This window comes from Thermobia domestica, chromosome 3 (assembly GCF_964235325.1).
Source record: "Thermobia domestica chromosome 3, izTheDome1.hap1.1, whole genome shotgun sequence".
Taxonomy (NCBI): domain Eukaryota; kingdom Metazoa; phylum Arthropoda; class Insecta; order Zygentoma; family Lepismatidae; genus Thermobia; species Thermobia domestica.
Genome location: NC_137456.1, coordinates 318,586,744 through 318,614,295, shown reverse-complemented (window position 1 = coordinate 318,614,295; position 27,552 = coordinate 318,586,744).

The window sequence follows — 27,552 nt, the reverse complement described above, 5'->3', positions numbered from 1 at the left end:
CCCACGACAAACACTTTACCATTTTATGTTGTAAAGGTCAGATCCACCTTATTGTAACAGAGCGGTGCTTGAGCGATTGACCGTAGAAAATCAAACTCAGATTGGTGATAATTTCACAGCATTGTTTAATTGCAAGTAAACTCTTTAGTCAGTGGACAGGAGGACGTGGATCATGGGTTAAAGTTGATTACGATGGGTTTTGATGGGTAGTGGGTCAGAGTGCGTCACGTTAGGTAGTGGGACATATTGGGTCACGGTTTGTCGAAGTGGGTCATGGTGGATCACAGTGGGTCATGGTCACGATGGGTGGTGGGTCAACGGGTTGTGGGTCAATATTTCATTGACCAACATCACTTGAACAGTGATCAGAAATAACGAATCGAAGCAAGCATCATTCCTTCTGATCACTGTTCAGACATTTTCTTCTTTATATATTTTCCTTGGAACAACGTAAACATGATAGTCTAAACTAATACTTGAAGGCTTTGAAGGTTGCTTGAGATTCCGCCATCACTTTTTCAAGCTTGACGTATTATAAGAAAAGTAACAATGCAATGTAGTGCCTTTCTTTGCTAAACAAACGCATGTTTAATTAGATGCGGAAAATCAACACTATTGCATTTGCTGTCACTACTGCAAGTAATATTTCTTTATAGATTAATTGGTATTTAAGGCTTCAAGACTTTTACTTGTCTCCTGATGTGACACTCGTCAATGAGCACGTAAGGTTGTAATGAAAAATGAGACTGAATTAAATTTTTCATTACGAAGCAACAGCCTGAAAGAGGTTTAATTTAAAGAGGGTGAATGTCAAGAAAAAAAGTAGATTTTGTTGCGGAGGATGATAGGTAAATATAAAAGTTCCTAGTAATACTCTACGTATAAGGGTAAAATTTTTAAGGGGATGACAATAGTTTCAAGAAGCAAAGAAATATGAAGTTTGTTTACAGGTTGTCCAAAAAGTCCCGTATCATAGATGAGAGCACATTTGTTCAATGTGCAATCTGTTAAATTCTACCCATGTTTTGAAGCGGAATGGTAAAGGGTGAAAATACTGGGGGGGGGACAATTTGGGCAAATTATTTCCCTTATATATCCTTTGTTTTCGTGCAAAGATGAGCCCCGTCGCGAATCTATACGCTGCATTACAACAGAGATTAACCGTACTCCCAGAAAGCGTAGTTCGTCGAACTCAAATTAAGCCTCGGGCTCCTTGACGATCAATACAGTATCCTGAAATCTAGTGATCAAGTAGTTTAGTATGAGCAAGACGTAGTGTGCTAGGGCACCAACTTGCATGAACCATGCTTTCTTCACATGTTCTAATAACAAAGTGCAATATTCTTATCCATATTCAAGAAATGACCACACAATACTAGTTTGTATTCACGATCGTGGGGAAGGAAAAGTCGCAGCTTAAATGGATGTAGTTTTCCTTTGGGATATCGTGAATGGCTGAGCGTCTTGTCTTATCCTCCTGTCCTCCCTTCATTTTCAAATACCGTATTTACGCAATCCTAAAACGCACATTTTTAATTATTTTTCAGCCCCAAAATCGAGGTGTGTCTTACATTCGAGTTTGCAGGTTTAGGCCTACATTTTGCACTGTCAGTAAGGCCCAATTTACAGCAGAAAACGATTGAGTTTTGCCGGAGATGGCTAATCTAGTTAGTCATGATTCTGTGAAAAATGTGTACTAGGAATACCCACATTTTCCGAAAAATAAGAAATTGTTTTTTCTGGAAATTGGAAACTGAAAATGGAAGACGAAAAATTTTCATTGTGTTTTCACATGTTTATTTATCTTTTTCATTCTTAAAAGTCAATGCCGAGTATTTTTTTTCCGTCTCACATTTGAAGGCGTTTTAGACTCGCGTAAATATGGTATTTAAAATGTAATGCAACCCGCTTTAATTGAAACCTACGCTTGAAACTGCTAAACTTTTATTCTTATGAACTTTTAGTTGAGATGCATATTCAACAATTTTTCCTATGGCCACGGACTTTCACCCCAACGAAACTATGTTGGCAACCTCGGAAACACTTAATATATACAAAAGTGAACATAATGTTTAAAATTGTGAAAATTTTGTTCTCACACATTTTCGCCGCAAATTCAGTTTTACCAATTTCTTGTATATTACAGCACTTTTGAAGTATTCTGCAGATATATAAATGAAAATCAACGCTTTACTTTTACATAATAGAAAATTACATTTGAAAAAACGCCATACAGTTTACATTAGTTGCATATTCACTCATTTAAAGGAAAGTAAACGTTTTATTTTAAAAGAACTGAACACTGTTTGAAACTGAAAGAAATGTTTTCAAACCTCAGATGTTTTCCACTTAACCCATTTCAGGAATTTTGCAGAAATTTTAAAGTAACATGTATACAGGGTGTATTAGATTACCCGTCCCTGGCCATTTTTTGGGCCCGTAGTGCACTATACACTTCAAACAACAAATGGTGATGCTTTCATATTTGGTTCTTCAACTAAGTCAAACTAGTTTCAGGTATTCTTATTATGATAATGCCATTAAGCGATCAGCTAACTGCTTCATATGGCATTTGATACATAGATTTGGTGTCCCAAATACTTTTCTGCAACACAGACTGTCACAGCGGAAGCAAGGAATGAAATTACCTGTTGAGCGTAAGTTAGGAGTTGAGAAAATACTTTCCCCGATATGTATGGAAAAGAGCTGAAATGCCATGTGAAACAGCTGATCGTTAAATGTCATTATCACGGTAAGAATACCTGAAGCTAGTTTGACTTAGGTGAAGAACTAAATATCAATGACAGGTTCAACAAAGATAAACAAAGTGTTGTGAAAGGTCTTTATACGAGTTTAAGAAGTCACTTCCCGATTTATTTGTTAGAACACCTGTGTCTACAAGTATATTGAAAGCTTTGAGTTTTATTTCCCACGCTTATGCCGGCTAGGATGGAATTAAGAAAGTGGGAGAAAACGGAAGAACCTGGAGGAAACCCACACACACGGTGTTTGTCCACCACAAGGTCATTTGGCGGAGCTGTGATCGAACCAAGAACTCTGTGCAGCAGAGGTGAACGCTCTACCACTGAGCCACCGCGGCCCGTAAGTATATCGTAAACAACAACTTTTAATAAGGAACAAATTGCAAAGTTCTTTACAAATTAGTGCACACTGATGAAGAAATGTTCTTTTCCACCATCACGAATACTGAATGCTCATGAGATTGGTATATCGTGTGTTTATGTTAATCCCAAAGTGATATGTGAAAAACGGAAACGAGTTCTCGGCAAGTTGACGTCAGGCTAGGGTTGTCAAGCGTCCCGGTTTTCAATGAAAGAATTAACTGTCCCGAAAAAGGCTTTCAGGCGCCTGTTTTCGCTCTTCAGATTGAAAAAAAAAAAAATCAGCCCGCAAGAATTAGTATGTCTCACCTGAAAACTGAAGGTAGTATTTCTGACGCAAATGATGACGCAACAATGAAACGAGTATCTCTTCAATCATAAATGGGAGAGTGTGTCGTAATTGGCGCAATATTTAGGACCTATTAAACACAAAAGCTCGGAATTCGAAATAAGGGACACCAGGCAGCTCTACCGTTACCTCTCCACATTTTTTATACATCCTTTGTGGGGCTTCATTTGTTCTAACTTTATATAAAAAGAATGAACTGGAAAATTGTAAGTAGCTACTACTCTGAAAAAAACGGGTATAATCGATTCTTACCAAATGAGTAGGAACCGTGATCTTAATGGCTATATAGCATGAGATTGGTGTCCCGGTTTTTCGCTTACAAAATCTGGCAATCCTACGTCGGGCGAAAGAGGTCGGAATATAACATTGATATTCTGCATAAGTGCTACTCGTCAGTTTGTACTACCCCTCTTCATAGTCGTATTTCCGCGCCAGAGAATGAGTGAGGGACTGTTTGTTGATGCTCCACCTGAGAGTATTGCTGTAGCACAAAGTACTGATTGGATAACGAGTGATACTTTTTTTAAACTTCCTTGCAATACTTTATGAAATTCTGTCATCCTTCCCCTCACATCCCAGTTCTGCTAATTGTTGATGGACATGGCAGCCATAAAGAATTGAAAGTGACTAAATATGCGAGGGATCACATGATTCACTGCTCAGTACTCCTCCACATATCACTCACAAGACTCAACTCACTGATAGGTGTTTTATGAAACCATTTCAAGACGCATACAATGATGCTTGTTCACTGTGGATGCGCAAGAATGCTGGAGTAAAGACATCCGATTACGATGTAGCGCATGTTGTTTTAGAGGCATACCAAAAGGTATGTCACATAGACGTAGCTCTCAACCGATTTGCCTTCACCAGAATATATTCACTGAACCCTCAGATATTCACAGACACTGACTATCTGTCCGCAGACGTCCACGAGTATCTGATCGGCACTTTGTGTGCAAAGGATTGGGCACGTCCATCCTCACCACAACAAACGTCTGCAGATCAGGCGCCATGTTCAGGATAAACAGTCTCCCGACATCGTTGATGCAGTCCTAATGGTTCCCCAATCCTCAACAGGACGATTAGCTAGGGATGCTGCTATGAGCCACATAATGATTTGGAGGACTCTGCACAATAACGCGTTAAATCCTTATCATGTTCGTCTGTACCAAAAGTCCGAGAACAAAATTTCCATAACCATCTGGAATTTTGTCCATGGGTGAGCGCCAGGAACCCATGTTTCACCAGAACATTCTGTGTACGGATGAGGCGACCTTCAAGATTAATGTAGGTCAACGTACACAACGCTCACTACTAGTCCAGCGAGAATGCTCACTGGGTACGTGAAGTTGACAATCATCATATCTAGAGTCTAAATGTCTGGTGTGATATAGTGGGAGGTCAAATTGGTCCTTTTTTCTTCCAAGGTACTTTAACAGAAGTAGGATATGCTAATTTTTTGTCAGATGTTCTTTGTGAGTTCTTGGAAGAGGTCTCATTAGCAACTCATGAAATAATATGATTACAAGACGGTTACTCTGCTCATTTTGCAAGAGTTGCTGGACAAACTGCTGCTCATTTATTTCCAAACAGGTGGATCGGAAGAGGAGGCCGTTTCCTGGTCAGCTCGTTCTCCGGACCTGACTCCTCTAGATTTTTCTTTTGGGGACGTATCAAGGAGCAGGTTTAGCAAGCGCGTCTTATTACAAGGGAAGACATAATGAACAAGATCTATAATGTCTGCCATGGACTAAGAGGAAATGAAGTGTTAAGAGCAATCTACAATGTCCCGGTGCGCATTCGAATGTGCATCGCACGTGCTGGACGATCCTTTGAACATTTATTGAGAGTTTTATTTTTTTTGGGGGGGGAGTACGATATTTTGGTGAGAATGTTCAGAACTTGCAGTTCATGTTATTTATTCTATTTATTATCTTCAGTTTGTTTATTTATACTATTCTTGAACAATTGTTTGTGCACTGAGTTCCGAACAGGGCCGTGCTGGGATACTAATGAGGGCGGTGGACAAGTCTACTAAAAGGGCGCCCATACAAACGGGAATATATATATATATATATATATATATATATATATATATATATATATATATATATAAAGAGAGAGAGAGAGAGAGAGAGAGAGACTTTGAAAGAAAGTATGGGTGCCATTTTATATCAAAATCACCACCAAATTTGTTTTAGTATTAACATAAATAGCTAACCTCGAATCGAAATCCTCTTTACTACAGAAAAAATTTTAGTTCCTGTAATAACATTTCTGTCAAATAAAAAGAAGCAAAATGTATCAACAACTTAATATAGCACGCCTATGGACGCAGGAGGATCATTACCGCGCTTACAAAAGCTCTCCTTTGATTTCTATCCTTAGAAAACTGAACCCAGTTTCTACTTTATATTTTAATCTCTGCGAGAACCATTTTAATATTGTCCTCCCATCTGCGCTTCGGTCTTCCTAACGGTCATTTCCTATTTGGGTTTCCAGTTACAAATTCGAAAGCGTTTCTAATTTCTTCCATTCTGGCTACATAACCTGACCATTTGAGCCTTATACACTTGATGACTCTAACAATGTTTGGTAAACGGTATAAAATTATGCAGTTCCTCATTATGAAGTTTCCGCCTTTCCCCATTCCCGTTCCTTTTGGAGTTCGAATATTGGTTTAAGAATCTTGTTTTCAAATATTTTCAGTCTGCGATTTTCCCTCAGAGTCAGGACCATGTTTCGGAACCATACAGCACAACAGGCATGATTATCGTTTTATATTTTGAGCTACAAATTCCTCAACAGAATTAGAGACAAAAAAGATTTTTAACTGAATAATAGCACGAAATCCCTGCTTTCAGTTGACATCAAATCTTTTACTGATTATGGTTTTGGTCTGTTAATAATGATCCTAGATATTTGAAAGTATCCACTTTGTCGAAAGAAAATATTATTTATTTTTTAACGCATCCATAAAATGCAGTATTACGATCCCGACAAACCTCCATTTATTTAGTTTTATCTGCATTTACTTTTAAGCTTATATCCATCCAAGCTTTAATTAAGGTTTCTGCATTCCTTTCTATTATTCTATCATTCCCTATTAAATTTACATCATCAGCATACACCATAACCTGGCAAATACAATTCAGCTCTAGGACCTGATTGATGTCTTTGATTTTCCTTATAGTGTTCTCCAGAACAAAGTTAAATAATAATGACGAGAACGCATCTCCTTGTTTCAGGTCATTCTCAACATGAAAGCAGGTGAACAAGAATTTCTCTAGTCGAACCTTACTTTGGGATTCATTTAAACATATCTTAATTAATCTACCTTTTTCGGTATTGCAAATTCTGTAAGCATGTTGTACAATGTTTCCCTCCTACCAGAGTCTAAAGTCAATAATTGATGTGCCAGCATGTTGTATTCTCTCATTTCTTTTCAAGTATTGTCGAATGGTAAATATCTGGTCGATAGTTGATCGATTTTACCTAAATCTGTTCTGATAATCTCGAATAATTTCATCTGCGTATGGAGTCAACCTTGCTAATACAATGTTTAAGAGGATTTATTGGATGTTGACAGAAGAGAAATGCCTCTGTTTTGTTGCTTTTCTTCTGAAGTGGAACAATGATTGATTCTCTTCACTCTTGTGGTAATTCCTCTTTGTTCCAGATAAGGAGAATGAGTTTGTGTATCTTGCTCTACAATTTTTCCCCTCCAGCTAAAATCAAGTCAACCAGAATTTCGTCTACACCCGGAGATGTGTGTTTAATTTTTTAAATAGCGATTTCTATTTCTCTTTGGTTAGGTTCTGGAATATACGGTTACGCTGCATGCATTTCACTTTCTCCACGCGCATTAGTTTTTGGCTATGTGTTAAGCAAATCGTCAAAGAAATCTGTCCATCTATTTAAGATGCTATCTGTATCAGTGAGAACTGTTCCTTTAGGTTTCTTTAATATATAAGCGCGAAGTTGATGGTCTTTCTTAAGTTCGTTGATGCATTTATACATGTTCCGAATGTTTTTGTTTTCACTATTATCTTCAAGTTAATTAATTTTAATTTTCAAAAGTCTCGTTTCTTTGTTCTAAAAGTTTTGGAAGTTTTCCGCCAGATGACAATGAAATTTTATGTAGTTATTTTGTTCAGATTTTGTAGCCAACGCTGTTTCTTCTGTTTTCTCTTCTTTGCTACTTTAGTACATTCCTGGTTGAACCATGGTTTGTTCCTACGTATTTCTGTGTGCCCCAATATTTCTTTTGCTGAAATTTTAATGTTATCTCTAATTTCTTCTAAAACCGAGAATCTATTCGACACTTCAATCTGGCTCCCGTCTAACCTGACTCTCCTCTATTAAAAAAAAAAAAATAAATAAATAAATAAATAAACCGCTCCGTTTTCAGATATTGAATATTTCCTTTATTCAACGATAGTCTCTCTCTTACTATCACAATCAACTCCTCTGAACGACAGAATATCAGATGTGCTAGACTGTTCTTTTCTGTCTACTAAAACATGATCAGTTTGAATATGTGTTTTTCCAAGTATATTTATGAATGTCGCGATATTGGAATTTTGTAATCCTCACGATAAGGCTTTTGGATATTGCACAGTTCACGAGTCTAACGCCGTTTTCACAACCTTCCTTATGCAAACATTTATTCCCTATAATCGGTTTGAAAATACCCCCTGGTCCTACCTTCGCATTGAAAACGCCTAACAGAATTTTCATATACGATTGCAGGAGATGATCAAATACCCGTTCTATTCTTTCGTAAAAACTGTATTTTTTTAAATCGCCATCCTTATTTTCTGTTGGGGCATGTGCATTTAAAACAATAATATTACACCACCGACCCTTAAGAGAAGTAGAAGAAAATCTATCATTAACAAATTCAACCTATGTAATTGCTGATATTACGTATTCGTTTGTGAACGGAAAGCTCTGTTTATAGTTGGTAATTTTTAATTTGTTCCTCGTAAAAGAACGTGAAATTTCCCGACTTGACTCCTCCATTTCCTTCTCATCTAACTTCCTGATATCCCACTAGGTCCAACCTCTATTTCTAAACTCATTTTCACAAATTTTAACGCACCTGCCGTATAGAGACTTCTTATATTTCATGTTCCAAATCTCATGACGATTTTACTTTACGGATTTCGTGCCAAGTTATCAGTTCTGATCCGAGGATTCTGCGAACTTATCTGAACAATCCTTTTTACAGGATGAGGTTGTTAGCCTCACACCAAATTCTCAAGCTGGATTATCACCCCTTGTCTGTTCGCGACTGGTTACTCAGTATATTCGCAGTTAACCTCTATACCCCAGAGACCTTCTCCTCGATCCACAACCTGAGGACGCGCCGTGCCGTGGTGACAGGAATACCACATTTTACGGAAATTAATACAGCTATATTTCAGAAATACAAATGGTACTGATTATCCGAACACTGCTTTAAAACACACAGGAACAATCAATATGCTCGGATATATGGATGCATATTAAGACTGTGAAAGCTTCAATGCCGTAAAAATCGTAAATTAGAGACTAGTGTCACTATAGTATTACATAAATGCTTCGTATGTTTGACTATCCGAACTATTCTTGATGTATCACATTGTTTCGTTTTATAGTTATATAACTTTATAATATTTGTGTAAGTGATTATACTCTTTACCTGTTTTCTGCCAATAGCAACTGTATGGATTTATAATACAAAATTGAAATACAGAAGAACAAAATAAAAAAATAATGTGATATTTCGCAGGGCATCTTATGTAAAGGGCGCCTTGTATTCTTCACAGGTTCTGTACTACTAGTCAGTATTTGAATTTATTAAACAAAGCTGGTATACAGGATAACTAAAGCCACTTATCTATAATGTGATGTTTCGTAGGGCGCTTTACGTAAAGGGCGCACTGTACCTTTCACGGGTTCTTCGCCAACAGGAATTGTGTGTATTTATTGTACAGAACTGTGCTATACAGAAGAGTAAATAAAATCGTTCATCTTTGATATGGTCTCGGAAGGGCGCCTAATGTAAAGGGCGCACTGTACCTTTCACGGGTTCTTTACCAATAAAAATGTAAGAATTTATTACTAAAAACTTGTACCTTTATTTACACTGTGATATTTCGGAGGGCGCACCGGGACACGTACCGGTGTCCCGGTGGGCCAGCACGGGCCTGGTTCCGAAAAATGATTTATTAAAATGTTTACATAAGTTAAGAAGAATAAGAGAGTGGCAGTGATTTCGTAAGTTTGATTTTTTTTGGGAGGGGGTTGTTGTTGGACTTTACATCCAAATTTGTTTCATACGTAGTTTAAAACCAAAGAGTGTTTTTTCTTTGTTTTTCTGTTTTAAATTGGTTCAGATTCCGAAATTTAATCTAATACTGTCCGGTAATATTGTTTTCGTTTGTTGATAAGTAGACGAGATATGCCCCAACGTTTGATTCTGAATGCTGTAAAGAGTTTTCAACAACTATTTATTAGAATATGTGCTATCTGATGTTCTTTTGGAGTCATTACCAACTAAAACTGTTGTTCTTAGTTGCACTTCAACAGCAAATAATACATAGATACCAAACCGCAGAGTTTAACGAAAAATGTTCCTGTAAAAGTTGTTTCCTTTTCAATAATACTTGCAAGTAAATCGAAATTGGTACCACTCTCCATTTAAAATTTTGGAGTTGATTCCCCCACGGAAGTATTCTCGCTACGCCACTGAATATGAAAGAATCACAGTTTGATTCTTCACATACGATTTTGTCATTCATTTTTTTTGTTTTTTTTTTTGTTTGAAGTGTCTACCTGCACTACGAAGTACGAACTGAGAAAAATGCGTGGGACGGGTGGTCTGATAGCAATTCAACAACAAATAACCCATATAGATGTCAAACCGTAGAATTTAACGAAAAGTATTTCCTGCAAAATTGCTTGTTTTTCAATAATACTTCCAAAGAAATCGAAACTGATACCACTTTCCATATAAACTTTTTGAAGTTGATCCCTTGTGGAAGTATTCTATTTAAAATTTTTGAATTTGATCCCCCGTGGAAGTATTCCCGCTACGCCACTGGATACGGAAGTACCACTATTTAATTCTTCACATACGATTTGGTAGTTCAGTTTTTGTTTGAAGTGTCTACGTGCACTACGAGACGAGAAAAGTGCCTGGAACGGGTAGTCGGATACTCCTTGTATATAGTAAAAAGCTGAAGGGACAGAATAAGGAGCCCTTCGCTCCATCAGATAAATACATACATATCTATTACCATAACTAGAGGTGTGTAAAACATCTATACACAGCTTCGCCGGAAGTCCGCTTCATTGTAAGGCTAATTTGGCGCCCAAGCAAACGTTGGTACTTCTGCTTGAATGGGCGCAGAAATTGCCTGAAACTGTACGCAAAAATGCATCTATACTGGACTCCGAAGAGGTACTTGAGTGAATTGTCTCCAGAAGAACGCCAGTTTGGGAACAGGCAGAAATACATAAATTTTGAAGAAAAAAAGTTGACTACGGTGTCATCCTCAATGTCTAGAGACGATATATCCAAAAACAAATTTCTATACTCCAGCCGTTCTACCGGTTGCAAAAAGGATACGTTTTATGACGGTCTCCAAATTGGTAGACGGATTTAAATATATATATATATATATATATATATATATATATATATATATATATATATATATATATATATATCATTTGTTATATAATTGTACTACATTTTTCTAAATGAAATCATAATATTATTAAAGATGGAAGATGTTATTTCATTTCAAGCTTTTATAATCTTATATGCATGTAATAAATATACAACAAAATCCTTAGGCATCATACATAATAGGTATTTAGTGAAGAATCGTCGTGCATATAATCCACGTCCGTTCATTCCATCAAAAGAAAGCGTTAATATTGTCTTTTCTTATGCATGATCATCATATCGTATGTAAAGGAGGTAGTGTAAAACAGACTGTAAAATGTAGGCGGCATTTCAGTTCGACGTAGGAGGTATAATGATTAGGTGTACAATGTTTGGAGATGATACCTAGCTTCTTGCGCAATGTAAAGAGAAAACCAATAAGAAGTTAAAGAGAACTGGAAAGGCAGGAAATATTATGGGACAAATTTAAATATTAGAGAGACAACAATCTTGATGACTCAAACGAAGTGGTCGGATTCAAATATAGAAGTAGAAGATGAGAAAATAGAACAAGTGTCTAGGTTTCGATATGTGTTTAGTATTATTAGTAATGATATGATGTGTAAAGGAGGAATTAAAGCAAGGATAGGAATGGTGAAATAAGCCTTTAGGAGGAAGCAAATATATATTTTGTGGAACTTTTTATAAATATTTATGAAAAATACTCATTGAATGCTTCAGAAACACATACTTTATATAAAAATGGTGAAAAAAGAACTTCAAATTTTGAAATATTTGTGTGTAAAAGAATGGAACGAATTACAGGTGACGATTGGAAAGCGAATAAGATGGTCTTTGAAAAACATGGACACTGTTAACTCTAAGTGTTGCTCTCACAGTTAACTGTTAGTTAGGTGTTACACTCACAGTTAACACTTAGTTAAGTGTTACACTTACAGTTATTTGTAAAACGCACAATACTCGAGGAACATAAGCAGAAAAACGATTGAGTTAGGACATATCAGATTCTGAGTAGGAAGTATTCGTGCGCAATCTTATATTTCGTGACGTTACCGGAGGCAGTTGCACGTCAGTGAAATATTTGTGAAGCAACAGTGCAAAACCAAGTTTTGTCAGCAGAAAATGAGCATAGTAAAATTTCTTCAGGTTATACAATACCTCAGTTTTGACGAATAGTCAACTACATACCAATGATTTAGAACAGGCCAGTTTGCATTGCTAATCGAAATGTGGAGTAGAATTAATTACAAATTAAAAAAAATACAAATCTCACGAAAACGTGTCTGTTGATGAACATTTTTTTCCTACCAAAATTGGATATAAATACACCAGTGCAAGCCCAACAACCCCAATAAATTTGGATCAAAATTTTGGTTCTTAGTAGATATAGATACTAAATACGTCGTTAATAGTTATCTTTACTTGAGTACGATTGATGCAAGCAATTTCTAACTAGAGGAATATTTAGTTATGAAGCTGAAATGAATTTTATTTTAAAAAGAGAATTCATTTCATTTACAACATTTCTTTTACAGGAAGACTCTTAAAAGAATATCAAAAATACTAATAATAATACTCTAGTTTTTACAATCAGGCCGAATCGAAAGGAAATTCCAAAAGCAGATATGCTACAAGATAATAATGAACTATTTACAAGCACAGTAGCTATATCACACTGACAGTATATAAATGCAAAGAGGGAAAACAATATGTGAATTTGAGTTTAAGTTCCCATTCAGCAGCGAGAATTTATGAGAAAGGAACAAGAGTGTAGCTATTCTCAATGCTACACATAATACATTTCGTGTGTCACAAGATAAGAAGAGAAAAACGAGACAACAGAACAAAATATCGTGTTGATGTCGTTGACTTGATGCTTCGGAAATGCTCAGTAAAATCACCCAGCATGAGGGGGTGGTTCATATGTTTTATACTATGGTGGGTATATCATGTCTCAATTACTGGATTGTTAATAACCGTGTAACGGAAAATTGTATACTTTACATATATACAGTATATAAAACCCTCTGACTGATCTTACAATGTTTGACTAAAGCTGAAAAGCTGAACATGTATAGGAAAGAGTTGCAGTTTCACGGATCAGAATTTGGAACCACAGTACAACAAGAGATAGCAATGCCAAATTCTGTAATGTAATGGTAACAAAATCACGGATGTATGCAAGATGTGTAAGAGTTGTGTTTTTGAGAAGTATAACGGTAAAATCAGGAAGCAAGTGTTTTGAAAGAAGTGTGTTTCTCATTTCGTGTTCAGTTTGGAAGATAGACTGCAACAAAAAATGATTGATCTGTATGTATATTCTTCCTGCATAAAAATGGAATTGCTTTTCATAACTATACGATAAATATTCTGTCGTGAATGAAAGGATTTCAAATATATTTATAATATGTTATCAAAAATAGTTTACTACATGTGACTATTATAATGTTACAGACATTGAGGACATATCAGAGGTAATACAAAATATTTATCCCAAAATATTCCTTGCCAAATGTAGTTTCAAGCAATATTTAGAAAAAAGTCTAAAACAAATATACAGAGTAATATTTTTAATTTGGACTCCTTAGCGTAAAAATACATAACATATATGTATAGATTACATAAGTGTAAAACTGTAGTAAAAGTAAATTTGACTATACTCTGTAGATTTGTTAAATTTCTAGTTACTTATTATGAAATAATTTAAAATCATGATAGGCAAATTGAGAATCGGAAAAATAATACCACAGAAAATATCCAATATATCCAATATCCAATATCCAAATATCCAATATATTAGCTTATAATCTAATTCTACCTTCAAAACTAGTGTGTCGATTGTATTGACCGCTAAGTCCTTTAAGAGTAAATTCGACTATATTATGTGTTTTTTACTTCTAGTTACTTATTATGAAATAATTGAAGCTTTAGAAACCATGATTGGAAAATTTACAATCGGATACCATAAAATAGTGACAAAGGAAATATTTAATAAATCAGCAATAATCTGCTTCAACCTTCAAAAATAATGTAGCTCCCGAATTGAACCTTTGCGCTTGGTCGTTAATCGGGTAGTTTTCTCTCTTCTTTTTAGTGTTAAGTATATTTTGAAATTGAAACACAAAAATGTTAATAAGGATGAACTAAAAACAAAGAAACGCGACAGTTTTGACTTCAGGAAATGGAACTGTCGTTTCCATATATAGGGATGTTATCGCTATGAGTAGCATAAAATCAAATTCACCTGGCTTACGGATTCGTCAGGATTTAGTCAAATAGTATTGACAAACACATATGTTGTGTATTGTAATCCTCCTTAAAATGTAAATATATTTTCTAATTATAATATTTAATTAATAGGCGGCTGCAGATATGAAAAAAACCCACCTAACCCTCAAAAAATTCCTACAAAAGGTTTCTCAACGTTTTTTTGTAGTATCAAATGTGCTGAATAACATATTAAAAGTTTACCAAAATTTGACCACCGGAAAGGCCCAGTTTTCAAGATGGCGTCCAAAATGGTCGTTAACTCTTTTACAATTTTAGGCTTTCATTCAAGTAGCTACTGAATCATCACTATTTATCCTAGGATTATGGTTCGTGCATCATTCTCTTCAGAATAAAACAAGCGTTCGGGTGATGCCATTCAAATGTGTGCATGACCTATGTGGAAAGGGAAATTGAGAATAATTTGAGAAGTTTCCCTCTTAAAAATCCCTTTTTAAAAGTTTTGCGCCCTCTGAAGCGGCTCCGGGTAAGAATACATGACCCAAACCTTCCTAGAGAAATACTATGGGATATAGACTATGTATGTGCCAAATTACATTGTAAAATCTTTAGTAGTTACGACAGAATAAAATATTTACCAATATCCTATTCTGTGAATATATCTAACCAAATATATAAGTAGACAATAAATAGGACAGAACATAAAAGTTTCTAACACAGTATTATTAATCTGGGTATTATCATTCGTGACTTATTGTTTTTAGAATGAAACAAGCTTTCCTATGGTATCATTCCCATGCGTCCATGATGCACGTGGAAAGGGAAATTGTGGATAATTCCGAAAAATTCCCCCTAAAATTCGATTTTCTAAAGTTTTACGCCCTTTGAAGCGCCCCTGGATAAGATTACACTACCTTAATGTTTCTAGAAAATTACTATGCAGTATATGCTATGTGTGTGCTAAATTTCATTCCGATATCTCATTATTTTACTATGTTATTTGTTATTACTTTACTGGGTTAATTAACATAGTATGACAATGTAATAATGTTTTATTTTGTTCCTTTCAACCTTCAGTATGAATGCTAACCTTGCAACCCGAGAAATCTGTCCTATTGGCCATGAAAACTTAAGTTGTGGTTCAGACATTGTACGACTTCATCAGAAGGGAGCTGAAGGAGTCAGCAAAGCAAGTTCAGAAAGAAGAGATAAGTTGTTAATTTCAACAGGAGAAAAAATATACTCAAAATGCAAGCAGCGCTACAGCAACACAAAATACATTAAAAGTAAACAACAAAAAAGATTTGAACCACCAAAGAGAAGTGCTAAAGTACCTTAAGGTCATTCTAACAGCCAAATAAATTGTCTCTTCTGCGGTATTACAGTCACACCAGGAAGTACTGGTATTAGTTATGTGAAAACAGAAGTAATTGTGAACAGTATTATTGAGTGTCGTAATAGTCGTTTAGATGAACGGGTGAGTATCGTGAAAGGAAGAATAGAATATTATGGACATTACCTGCACGCCGCTGGCTGTGTTTACCATCACTCTTGTAGCAGTAATTTTCGTTCTGAGCTTTGCTACTGCTACAGTTCCATAATGACTAAGAGGCGAAACGCAATAGATCTGGCCGACCCATAAACAAAGATTAAGAGCAAGCATTCTTCAAAGTTCGATCTTATCTAGAAAATAATGACGATGAACCCTTTCTTTAATACCTGATTTCCTGTAAAGATTGTTAAATGGTATTTTGTAGGTAAAATATAAAGTATGATGACCGGGAAACCAGTACAGAGGGCTTTACGTGGACATCTCTTGTTAGACAGATGTCTCAACTTTCTAATTGTCTCAGATCTAGGAAAAAACAGCGCACAATTTGTGTCACTAGTGAATGAAGCAGAAACGCTATATTCATCAATAATATTGAAACAGATTACAATCGAAAGTGACATAAAGTCGGATACGCTGATCGAAATAAAGAAAATTATTGACACAAGAAAGACAGAATTTGGCCACAGGTCAGAAACAAGTTTACTTTGGACAAACTATCAGAAAATGTTGCAGGTTGCCCGATCACTCATCAAAGCACAGGGTCCTGGATGATGCACCTGCAAGCGGTGTTAGACTGTCTGCCAATATTTGCTGCTGCTGGACACTATAACTACCTAAATTCTGCATATATCTATGTGCAAGAAATGAGTCAACTGCAGAGCCGCATCCTGATGTATATACCGCATTTGCCAAGGGATTCCATGTGATTTGCCGCAGTAACCAGTTCTCGGCAGCCTTAGTCCAGATCTAGTAATCGAGCAGACATTAATGAGATCCTTAAAGAGTAGTGGCAGGTTGATCTACGGAAGTGGCATGACTGAAGAAATGCGTGCTTTGTGGACAATGTCCACATCTATCTCATCTCAATATCACGATGCCACGCAGGAATTCAATGGTCTTACATACACAACCAGTCATCAGCATCGAGAAACAACATTGTCAAGGATGAAAAGAGATCACTGAGACTTGGAGAAGATTAAAGAAAAACATGTAATCTTTATGCCATTCTCACCAGATTCTTCTTTGAGAAATATTGTTACGGGTGTAACTGCCAAAGAGCATGTCAATGTGCATAATTCACAGATGATCGGGAAAAATATTGTACAAAAAATAATTGGAAAACCAATTTTAATGTATCATTTAAAAGAAAAGACCAAGCAAAAACCCTTGCCAACGAGTCCAGCATTAAAATTGACAAAGACAGAACCATTGATCCTGCTCTTCTCTATCAACGATTTTTGGTTGTCAAAAACTTGAGAACTTTCTTTAGAACGTGTATTGAGCTATGAGCTCAGTCCATTTGCAGTAGCCATGTTTAACACCAAGTACATTTTTTCGTAAATGTGACAAAGCTCAACTGGCTCATGCGATTGAGGTGTATATTACTAAGCAATCTAAACAAGCTATCATGGATTCGGTTTCACCAACTGAACATTATGTGTTAGATGGTAATTCACTTTTTCATCGGCTGCCTTGGATAAAGAGCAAGAGTTATGGTGGCATTGCACGTTAATACGTAGAATTTACAATAAAACATAATGGTAAAGCAAATGTTATTTTTGACTTTTACGAAGCTGGTCCTTCCATCAAGGATAATACACATCATCGAGGAGGCCAAATCACCCATTTCACTATCAGCTTCAATGAAGCAACAAAGTTTCTAGGGGGAAAAAGATGATTTTCCTGCCACAACTAGCAACAAACAGGAACTTTTCACATGGTGGCAGAAGAACTGCAGAAAAGTGGCTGCAGTGTTATCAATGCATCAGGAGATTCAGACGTAGACATCGTCAAAGCATCTGTCAAGTCATCAGAGCAACATTCAACAACATTGATTGGGGAGGATACAGATTTACTCATCCTCCTTCTTTATTGTGCTCAGTTTGATAATAAAGGGCTATATTTTCGTTCGGACAAGTCTACACTTCATAAGATATAAGACATCAATGAAATTAAATGTGTTCTGGGTGGTAATATATATTCGCAACTGTTGTTCATTATGCTTAAACAGGATGTGATTCAACTTCGCACATATTTGGTGTAGGCAAGAAGTCAGTATTCCAAAAATTCATAAGCAGTGAAAAAAAATCAGAACTGTAGAAATGTGTTCCTGCTACCACATCAAACAAAATCTGTTGTAGCATCGTTAGGGGTAAAGGTAATGACTATCTTGTTTATACGCAGACGTACTGACCTCCTTGCGCTACCAACTCTTCAGTAAAAGAAAAACTGTTTCTTCCATGTCACTCATCACTCCAGAGTGCCTTCCTCCTACTGAGTTCTCTACAAAATACCACAGCTTTAAAGTGTATTACCAAATCAAGGTTTGGATCAGAAATGACAGTGATATGAATGCAGTTGTTTGGAGGTGGAAGCTATGGCACAATCAGTATATACCTGTTATGACAGATACATCTGTTGCACCAGAAAGTCTTCTTCATATGCTCCACTGTAATTGTTCAAATGCCTGCCTAACAAAACGGTGCAGTTGCAAGAGATATGGACTATCACGCACATCTGTTTGCAGACCTTCCCAAACAGAAAACTGTGAAAATATTTTAAATGAATCTGTTTGGGATGAAGAATGTAACAAGGAGTATTCTTAAATACGTTAATGTTTAATAAAACGTATATTAATTTTGTGTAAATTAAGGACAAAGAAACTATTCTTTACCATTTAGATGCAACAAATGTATTTTAAGACTATAAAAATACACTTCAAATACATTAGAATGAAAACTGAGGAAACAAAATATTTTGAATGAAATAGTATGGGAAGAAAAAAATCTTACAATGATTGTTTGTAAATATGTTAAAGAAAAATTCTGTTAATTTTTGCTAACATAAGAACAAAGAAAGTACTGTTTAGAATTTCGGTGTAGCAGATGTGTGTTAAGTCCATAAAATTATGAGTAGACACTAGAATAACTTTTGTACGATGAAAACTGTAGGATGTGCTATTTATTGCCTACTTATAGGTTCGGTTAGGTATATTCACAGAGTAGGATATTGGTAAATTCTTTGTTTTCTCGTAACTATTGAAGATTTCAGAATTTAATTTCTCACACGTATACCGGTAGTCTATTCATCATAGTAATTTTCTAGAAACATTAAGGTAGTGTACTTTTATCTGAGGCCGCTACAGAAGACGCAAAACTTCTGAAAAGGGAATTTTTAGGGGAATTTTTTCGATTTATCCACAATTTCCCTTTTCACGTGTATCATGGACGCATGGAGATGATACCATAGGAAAGCTTGTTTCATTCTAAGAATAATGAGTTACGAATGATAATACCCGGATTAATAATGCTGTGTTAGAAACTTTTATGTTCTGTCCTATTTATTGTCTACTTATATATTTGGTTAGATACATTCAAAGAGTAGGATATTGGTAATTTTTTTATTCTGTCGTAACTACTAAAGATTTTACAATGTAATTTGGCACGTACATACCCTATATCTCATGGTACTTCTCTAGGAAGGTTTGGGTCGTGTATTCTTACCCGGGGCCGCTTCAGAGGGCGCAAAACTTTAGAAAAGGGATTTTTAAAAGGGAAATTTCTCAAATTATTCTCAATTTTCCTTTCCACGTAGGTCATGCACACATTTGGATGGCACCACCCGAAAGCTTGTTTCATTCTGAAGAGAATGATACACGAACCATAATCCTAGGATAAATAGTGATGATTCAGTAGCTACTTGAAAGAAAACCTAAAATTGTTAAAGAGTTAACAACCATTTTGGACGCCATCTTGAAAATTGAGTCTTTCCGGTGGTCAAATTTTGGTAAACTTTTAATATGTTATTCAGCACATTTGATACTACAGAAAATCGTTGAGATACCTTTTGTAGGAATTTTTTGAGGGTTAAACCGTATTTTCAGCCGCCTATAACATGAATATATCCGGAAAGGATATGTCAAAATTGTCAAATATGTATCTTGCCATATGAGATAAGATATATGAGTTCACTTCCACATGGATAATTTTAAATATAATTGTTTTTAATTAGGACGTATTTGGAAGTTTACGTAATTAAGAAATGGAGCAATGATTCTAAAGCCTAAAAAGATTATTTTCACCTGTTACATTCTATTCAAAAAATATATCATAGTGCATTCTTGTTAGAACCGATTAACTTTAAACTAATCTAAGTTAACTAATACAGAATGATCTTTATATTCAACGTAATGCTTTCTAATCAATTTTGCATAACACAATCACACTCTTATTTTTTAGTTTTGTTACATTTTTCGCAATTTAATATATGGTATGTAATACTTACTTCATTCCAGTATTTGGGGTTGTAAGGACGTATTTCAATCCATGTATAGTAGATTCAGCGAAAACTTCTCTGATTGCTTGCGAACATATATTATGTGTCATCCTAAATGACAGCTTATACATCCTCTTTCCATTTTGCCTGAAAATTATGAATTCAAATTTAGGATACGCTAATAAAATTTTGGTCTTATCAAGTTCAGAATTTAGATTAAAGTTGTAAAATCTAATGTTATTCGCATGTACATATTTTAAATACCTAATGATTTGGTTTGATGTAATGGTGGTACTTGAACATAAAAATTCACTCGGCTACGTTTTATTCAAGAAATCTGAAGTTTTTGCTACACTGAAAGAAAGTAAATCTATATCCGTGTTACTTATAATAGTACTTTAGAAATGATTCCCTCATATGTACGTAAAATCTGTTGATTTCAGTGATTCATTGATTGATTAATTTTAATGGGGACGTCAAATTGATTAATCTGTCGAAATGTTCCAAGTGCGCTTGTTACTATTCCGTGATGTAACTTAAAAAGTTGGAAATATTTGCGAAAAGCCACAAACAAGAATGGAGAAGAGTATGTGAAATGAAGCACGTAAAATCTTCTAATGGGAAGGAGAGGGACATGGTTCAAATGGAATGTATACATTTGTTACTTCTGATCATTTATGAAAGTAAAGTAACCACAAAGACGTAATCATGTAATCGCAGGAGAGAAACCTGACTTCAAGTCTTGGTTGGAAACATAAATGGTTGTGGGAGGTAGGTGCTGCACAAATTCTCTCAACATATATGCTGCACACTGCTTCACGATTCTATGTACAAGCTAACATTATTTCAAGTGTAGAACGATAGTAACTGTAATTAGCTCTGCTACGACGTTTATGTGTGCGTATATAGAAAAATACCGTAGTCGGGTTGAGACACCTCAGACTAGAAGTTTATACAATCCATATGTACAAATAATTAACATTTTTTAGTTGCGTGTTACGTTGTTTATTGACTAGCAAGTGAAGAAATAAACAGTTGGAAACTCATGGCAATATGGCAATCCACTTTACCATTTTATTTGCTAGTTGCTGTGTGTCCCAAATATACATTAAATAAAATATTAAAAAATCATGATGAAAAATGTACAGCTACATATGATTCTTGACAGAGAGAAACATGAAGATAGTGTTTCGCAGAAGCAGTTATCTTGAAACCAGGGCACCGCGTGTCTGCATGTGAACGTTTTAATCCAGGAAATAACACAAAATTTATTATAAGAGGAACGTGAGTGAAGTAATAACACTTCGGAGAATTTGCAATGTTAATGAATGAATGCGTGGTATAGTTACTGTTCCCTGCAATTTCATTATGCTTATGTTATGTGGAGCTAATCTTAGTAGTTTAGTAATATGTAGATTGTTCGCCAGTTTTACAGGTGGTTATTAGGTTAATATAAGTTATCCTCAAGTGGGTTTTGGAGGGCACAAACATCGTGTGATAGAATTCACTGATTTTTATTTGAGTGTGTAATTCTCTGGTCGAGCATGTATCCCTGATATACTGGTTCTTGTTGTAATTTCAGGAATGTTTCATTCTAATTTCTACATTTTAATCGTGATGACTATTATCTGACATAATTAACCTTGCGTCGGTGTAGATGGATCACCGGTAAAGCGTATTACTGCATTTTTGGAGCCAATTGTACAATATGATCTAAACGTATTTCCTATTGCATCACGTTAATTGTTATAGAAAATTTATCCTTCTTCATAATCGGATATTTCGTTTAACTCTAATATTGTTTCTCGAAAAGCTGGTATCATCAAGTCTTGATAGAGTTTTATTCGATAATGGCCAATGTAAGGTAATAACATATAGCATACACAATATATCTCAAAATAATTGTTGTTGACTTACAACAATAAAGTACAGTTCAGAACTCTAAACCATGTGATAAACATTGTTGTATCGTTTCGCTTCATTGTCGCTGTTGCAGTATTCTCTATTCTAATTTCTCCTAAAGTTCTTCCTCGTATGTATTTTTTGAGAACTATCCTCGAATCCTAGGATGTACTTCCACGGCATTGTTGGATGGATCAAGAACATCAGGACCGGGCCGAGAAAAAATTGGTCAAATTACATTCCTCGATCAGGACAGATTCAGTATGGGTAGTAATTCTATGCATATACTCAACTGGTAAAAAGAGGGAATTCGCAGTTAATGCTGCATTTGTGTGGTTATTCATAATCATGCATTGTCATGCTGATGTAATACATTTGAAGGTGGTACATTCGACGGTGAAATTTTTCGTAACAGTGTTCACCACTCCTTCGTGCGTATTTAAAGAGGCACTGTTGCCCGAAGCTATTGATACTAATGAATGACCTGAAGGCATATTGGAGACTCAGGACGTTTCTTGAAACCTTAGAATTATAGAATATATTTGAATGATCTGCCTTCCTTGTTTCTCCGACTATAGTCACATCGAATATGTTTTGGGTGCTACGGACAATTGGCTTGCAGCACTCCCACATGATAACATTAACGCATTTCAATATTTATCAATGTCTATGTTGGAGTAATGGATACTAATACCACAATAACTGATTAGGAGCACCATACCAACATATAGAGAGCCATACCAACATATGGAGCACCATGCCAACATATTGAGCACCATATCGAAACATTGCAGAGTACTCACTCCTTTCGTAGTAATCACCCATATTTCTAAGCATCATTTTAATTCTTTACTAATACAAGAGTGTCATTATGAGTCACAGTGCCTTGAATAGAAGTTATTACCAAATTATTTAAAGTATCATTTTTGTCCTTCAAATCACATATGTGTTTCTCTTCTTTCCTGAATTTTAATTTGGCACTACCTTTATGTATGGTATGTGTTTTAGCAACTGAAGCCACTGGAGTACAAGCACAGTACGAGAACTTTACTTTATTTCATAAACAATGTACACAAATGAGGGAATTTGAAGATATTATACAGAGAATGTACTTCTGCAGAGATTGCAAGTGCCGTGAAAATAAAAGGGATAAGAGAAGCTACATAACATAATATACACTTAGGTTACCCCGATAAGAAAATTATGAAGTTCTGAAGTTTACATCGTATGGTTATTATAGTACATAGATTGAAATATATTCTCGAATGACCCCTCCTTACATGTATCTTAATCTTGTCTTATTTTTTTCATATTAGTACGAACACTTTCAGATGAGAACGAGTGTTTAGCTGGGACCAAAAAGCAGACAAATAAAATACAATGGGAAAAGTAGCTACTAACCTAGAATTATAGATACGTTGAAGAAGAAATAAAACTTATCTTTATAAAACTTTATTTCCAATAGTTGTGTTCATAATATAATTTGAATATACTTGTACAATCATAAAAAAACGTTTTCATTCTACATACCTTTCGCGCAAATCAGGTTCTTTGTTTAGAATGCAGGTTGTTGTTGAGTTATCATTGTACGTCCCTCTTGCTTCACTTGTTTCTTGTGCTTCCAGCTCCCGTAATTCATCGCATGATTCCTTAGGTCTTACCATTATTATTTGTACACTTCCTTTATCAGAATTTCGCTGTTTACTTTGTTTGGAGAGTATGGAAGAAATGCATTGAAATAGTAACTCCACACATGCTACCAAGCTTCCTCCGAGAAATATGTTCACAGTTCCACCAAACGATACTAGGATTAAATAATCACAATCCATTTTTAATTAATTCTTATACTCTCTAGTAATATAATTAATTCTTGCACTTTGCAATTATTCATGCAAAATTACATTTATATAAAACGAAAGATCGTGTTCATGAGCAAAGTACAAACATGAAGAGACAACATATACTTGAGTTTTATATGAACTTAATAATAAACATCAAAATCATTTGTATTAACCCTCGAGAAGTCGCGCTGAAAAAGTAACGCGAGTAGTCGCGCGCGGTCAAAAGGACCGCACGAACATAATGTGTTGCAAATATCGTTTTAAACTTTTTTCTTGTATTAGAAACGTAATTTCGTATATTTTCTGATTAAGAGGGATTAAAATAATGCAATTAAGAGGGATTATAATAAGTTTTACATTAGTAACTATTAGTGGAACCTATTATTAGACATGTACTGTTTTCTTTTTTATTTCTTATTTGGAATAAAATGTTTTTTTCGTTACATATTTCTTTAGATAGATAACTACGCACTGGTTTTATTGAAAATTCTAATTCTGATGACGATCTTTTGTTTTTGTCAACTCTTTGGTTCGTCTAAAATTAGAAATGCAATAGTAAATTAGTAAAATAAATACTGTATACACATAACAATAAAACAAAGCTTCAAAGCGTATTTTACATTCAATTATAGCTCACTCGTAGTTAAGCTATTAGCGTGGAACTTCCGAGTTCGATTCCCGGTGGGAGCTCATGTGGTTCGGATCCCACGTTAAGCAGTAGGTCTACGTCTTACATAGCCCTGATGCTGAAAGGGGCACTAAATTGAAATCAAATCAAATTTACATTGAATTATTTTACGGTCCTATTATTTTAAAACTTCACCTATACAACACTACATTGAATTATTCTAGGTTATATTCACATTTACCCTGTTTTACACTTCGTCGTCGCTGATTTCGGCCTCTGCTGCGCTGACAACATTCGGGGAATCGCTGGTCATTTCTGCGTTTGAGATCTTCAGACTGGTTCGCAGACTCCTCATTTCCACTTTCGTGTTCACTCACTTCTACATTATCTTTTTTTGTCATGATCTTTCTCAGACAAAGCTTCCACGAGATCATTATGGCTGATTTATCCGAGTAGTCCATTCCTAACATTTCCCTCCGTTCTTTTAAGCTGCTCATTTTGTAATTTCCTCTTTTTCCATACACGGTATCAGTTTGTTAACTTTGTCGACCTCTCTTCCATCCATTAAAATAATATTTATTTTTATAAAGCTTAAAACATCTCCAAAGCAAAGGTCACGTGCAGAGCGAAACACTGAGAAAAAACATTACACGGTTAGTCGCGCGCGGTGGAAAGCACCGCAGAGTCACTAAACAATCACTAGTAGTTAAACTAAACAACGGATAAGGGAGTGATTGAGCAGAAATGTTCGGGAAGGTGAGGGGTAAGATTAGGTAGGCGATGGAGTCTGTCGGACTAACAGAGTAGGCACACGATAAAAAATAATTTCGCTGCGGTGCTTTTGACCGCGGCGCGACTACTGGAGGGTTAAATAATTCTGGCCTTACATATTACAATGTTAGTGATGAAGATAGTAAATAAAAATATTCCATTAAGATCCAGCTAGGGTATCATGAAACTAACGAGCACAATGCTCTGCATTACGAAGAACGAAGGAAAATCGTTTGACACAATTAACTTAAGAAATTATTTCATGATATATGAAATAATAACTTACAATTCGCTTAAAGTGATAAGTACCTAAAGTTATTTTAAAGTCATTAGGGCTACTGTTTTATTCTCCTTTGGTAACAAATTTTGCAGAGTTGTTATCATCTCTTTTGTTTACCCTATGTCTTTATATATGTACATGTACAATGCTAAAATGAGGAAATATCATTACAGTAAAGTGAAAGAAAATAATATATTTTACTCATCAGAGCTTTATAGAAACATTACCAATTTATTAACGAAATGTAGTCAGTCATGGGCATTGTCAAATGCATGCAGCCAATACTTGAAATAAAATGTTTTAGTACTTGAAGATATATGAAAATATGTTTAATAAAACATAATAATGATGCTTTAGAAATCAGTGCTTAGACAAAACAAACACGAAGCGCCAATGTTGCGTGAAAAGAACACTCTTCTTTACCTAACTCTGGGTTTCAACCTTTTTTTTCTTTTTTCCATTGAAACATGGTACAACATATTATAAAACTACCATTGATTTCGAACCATCGTTATTGTTTCGATCCTTGAACTGTAATGGACTGAATTCCTTGATCGCCTTATAGATGTCTCGGATGTTTTTATTTTTACTACTATTTCAAGTTCCTTAATTTTAGCTTTCAAAGAATCGCTTTTCTTCGTTTTAGAACTTCTGGAAGTTCCCTGTCTGGCATCTATGAAATTTTATGTAGTTATTTCATTCAAATTTTTAGCCAACGTTATTTTCCTTTTTCCTCTTCTCTGCTAGTATAGTGCGTTCCTGGTCGAACCATTATTTGTTTCTATTTATTTCCGCGTGTTTCTATTTCTTCTTTGCTAAAATGTTAATACCATCGCTAATTTCAGTCGAAGTCTCCTCAACACTATTGCCCTCCGAATTTTCTAAAACCGAAAATCTATTCGAAACTTCAATCTGGTATTCCTCTCTTATCTGGCTCTCTTCTAATTTCTTTTAACTAATTATAGCCTTTTTCAGACAGTGAATATTTCCCTTATTCAACAATATCTCTCTTTTAACTCCGATCATGTAGTGATCAACGTTAGAATCAGCCCCTCTAAACGACCCGACATCAATTTTGCGAGATTTTCTTCTTCTTTACATTAAAACGTGATCAATTTGATTATGTATTTTCCGTTTGCTGAAGACCAAGTCTATTTATGGACGTCGCGATGTAGGAATTTGTACCCTTCGAGATAAGGTGTCTGGAAATTGCAAAGCTCGCGTGTTTTAGAACCGTTGTCATTACTTTCCTTAGGTAAACTTATGCTCTCTATAATATGAAAATTCGCACTGAAATTCCTTAATATAATTTTCATATGGTATAGTAAGCGTTCGTCAAATATGCGCTCCACTTCTTCGTAGAAACTGTCTTTTATATTGTCATTCTTATCTTGTGTTGGGGCATGTGCATTTAAAACAATAAAATCACACCAGCGACTGTAAATATTAAGAAAAGAAAGTCTACCATTAACAATTTCAACCTGCTTAATTGCTGATGTTATTCGCTTGTAATCGGAAACCCCTGATTCTAATTGGTGATTTTTTTTCCATCCCTGTAGAAGAACGTAAAAGTTCTGGAATTCAAAGTTCCATTTCCTTCCGACCTAGCTTGTTGAACTCCTAGTACGTCCATCCTGTGATTCTCTTTCTCACTCCTTACGGATTGTAACGCGCCTGGCTATAATGTCTTTTAATACTCCATGTTTGAAATCTCATTTCAATTTTCTTTCGTTGAGGGCATTCCAAATTATGAGTTGTGGTCCGAGACGTCTGTGAATGTTTCTGAACAGGTGCGATTTTTGCAGGATGACGTTGTTAGCCTTACACAAACCCCAAACTGCAGGACTATTCCTTGTCGTGTGTTTGCGACTGCTTATTCATTACATTTGCAACTCACTTCTATATCTAAAGCCCTTCTGC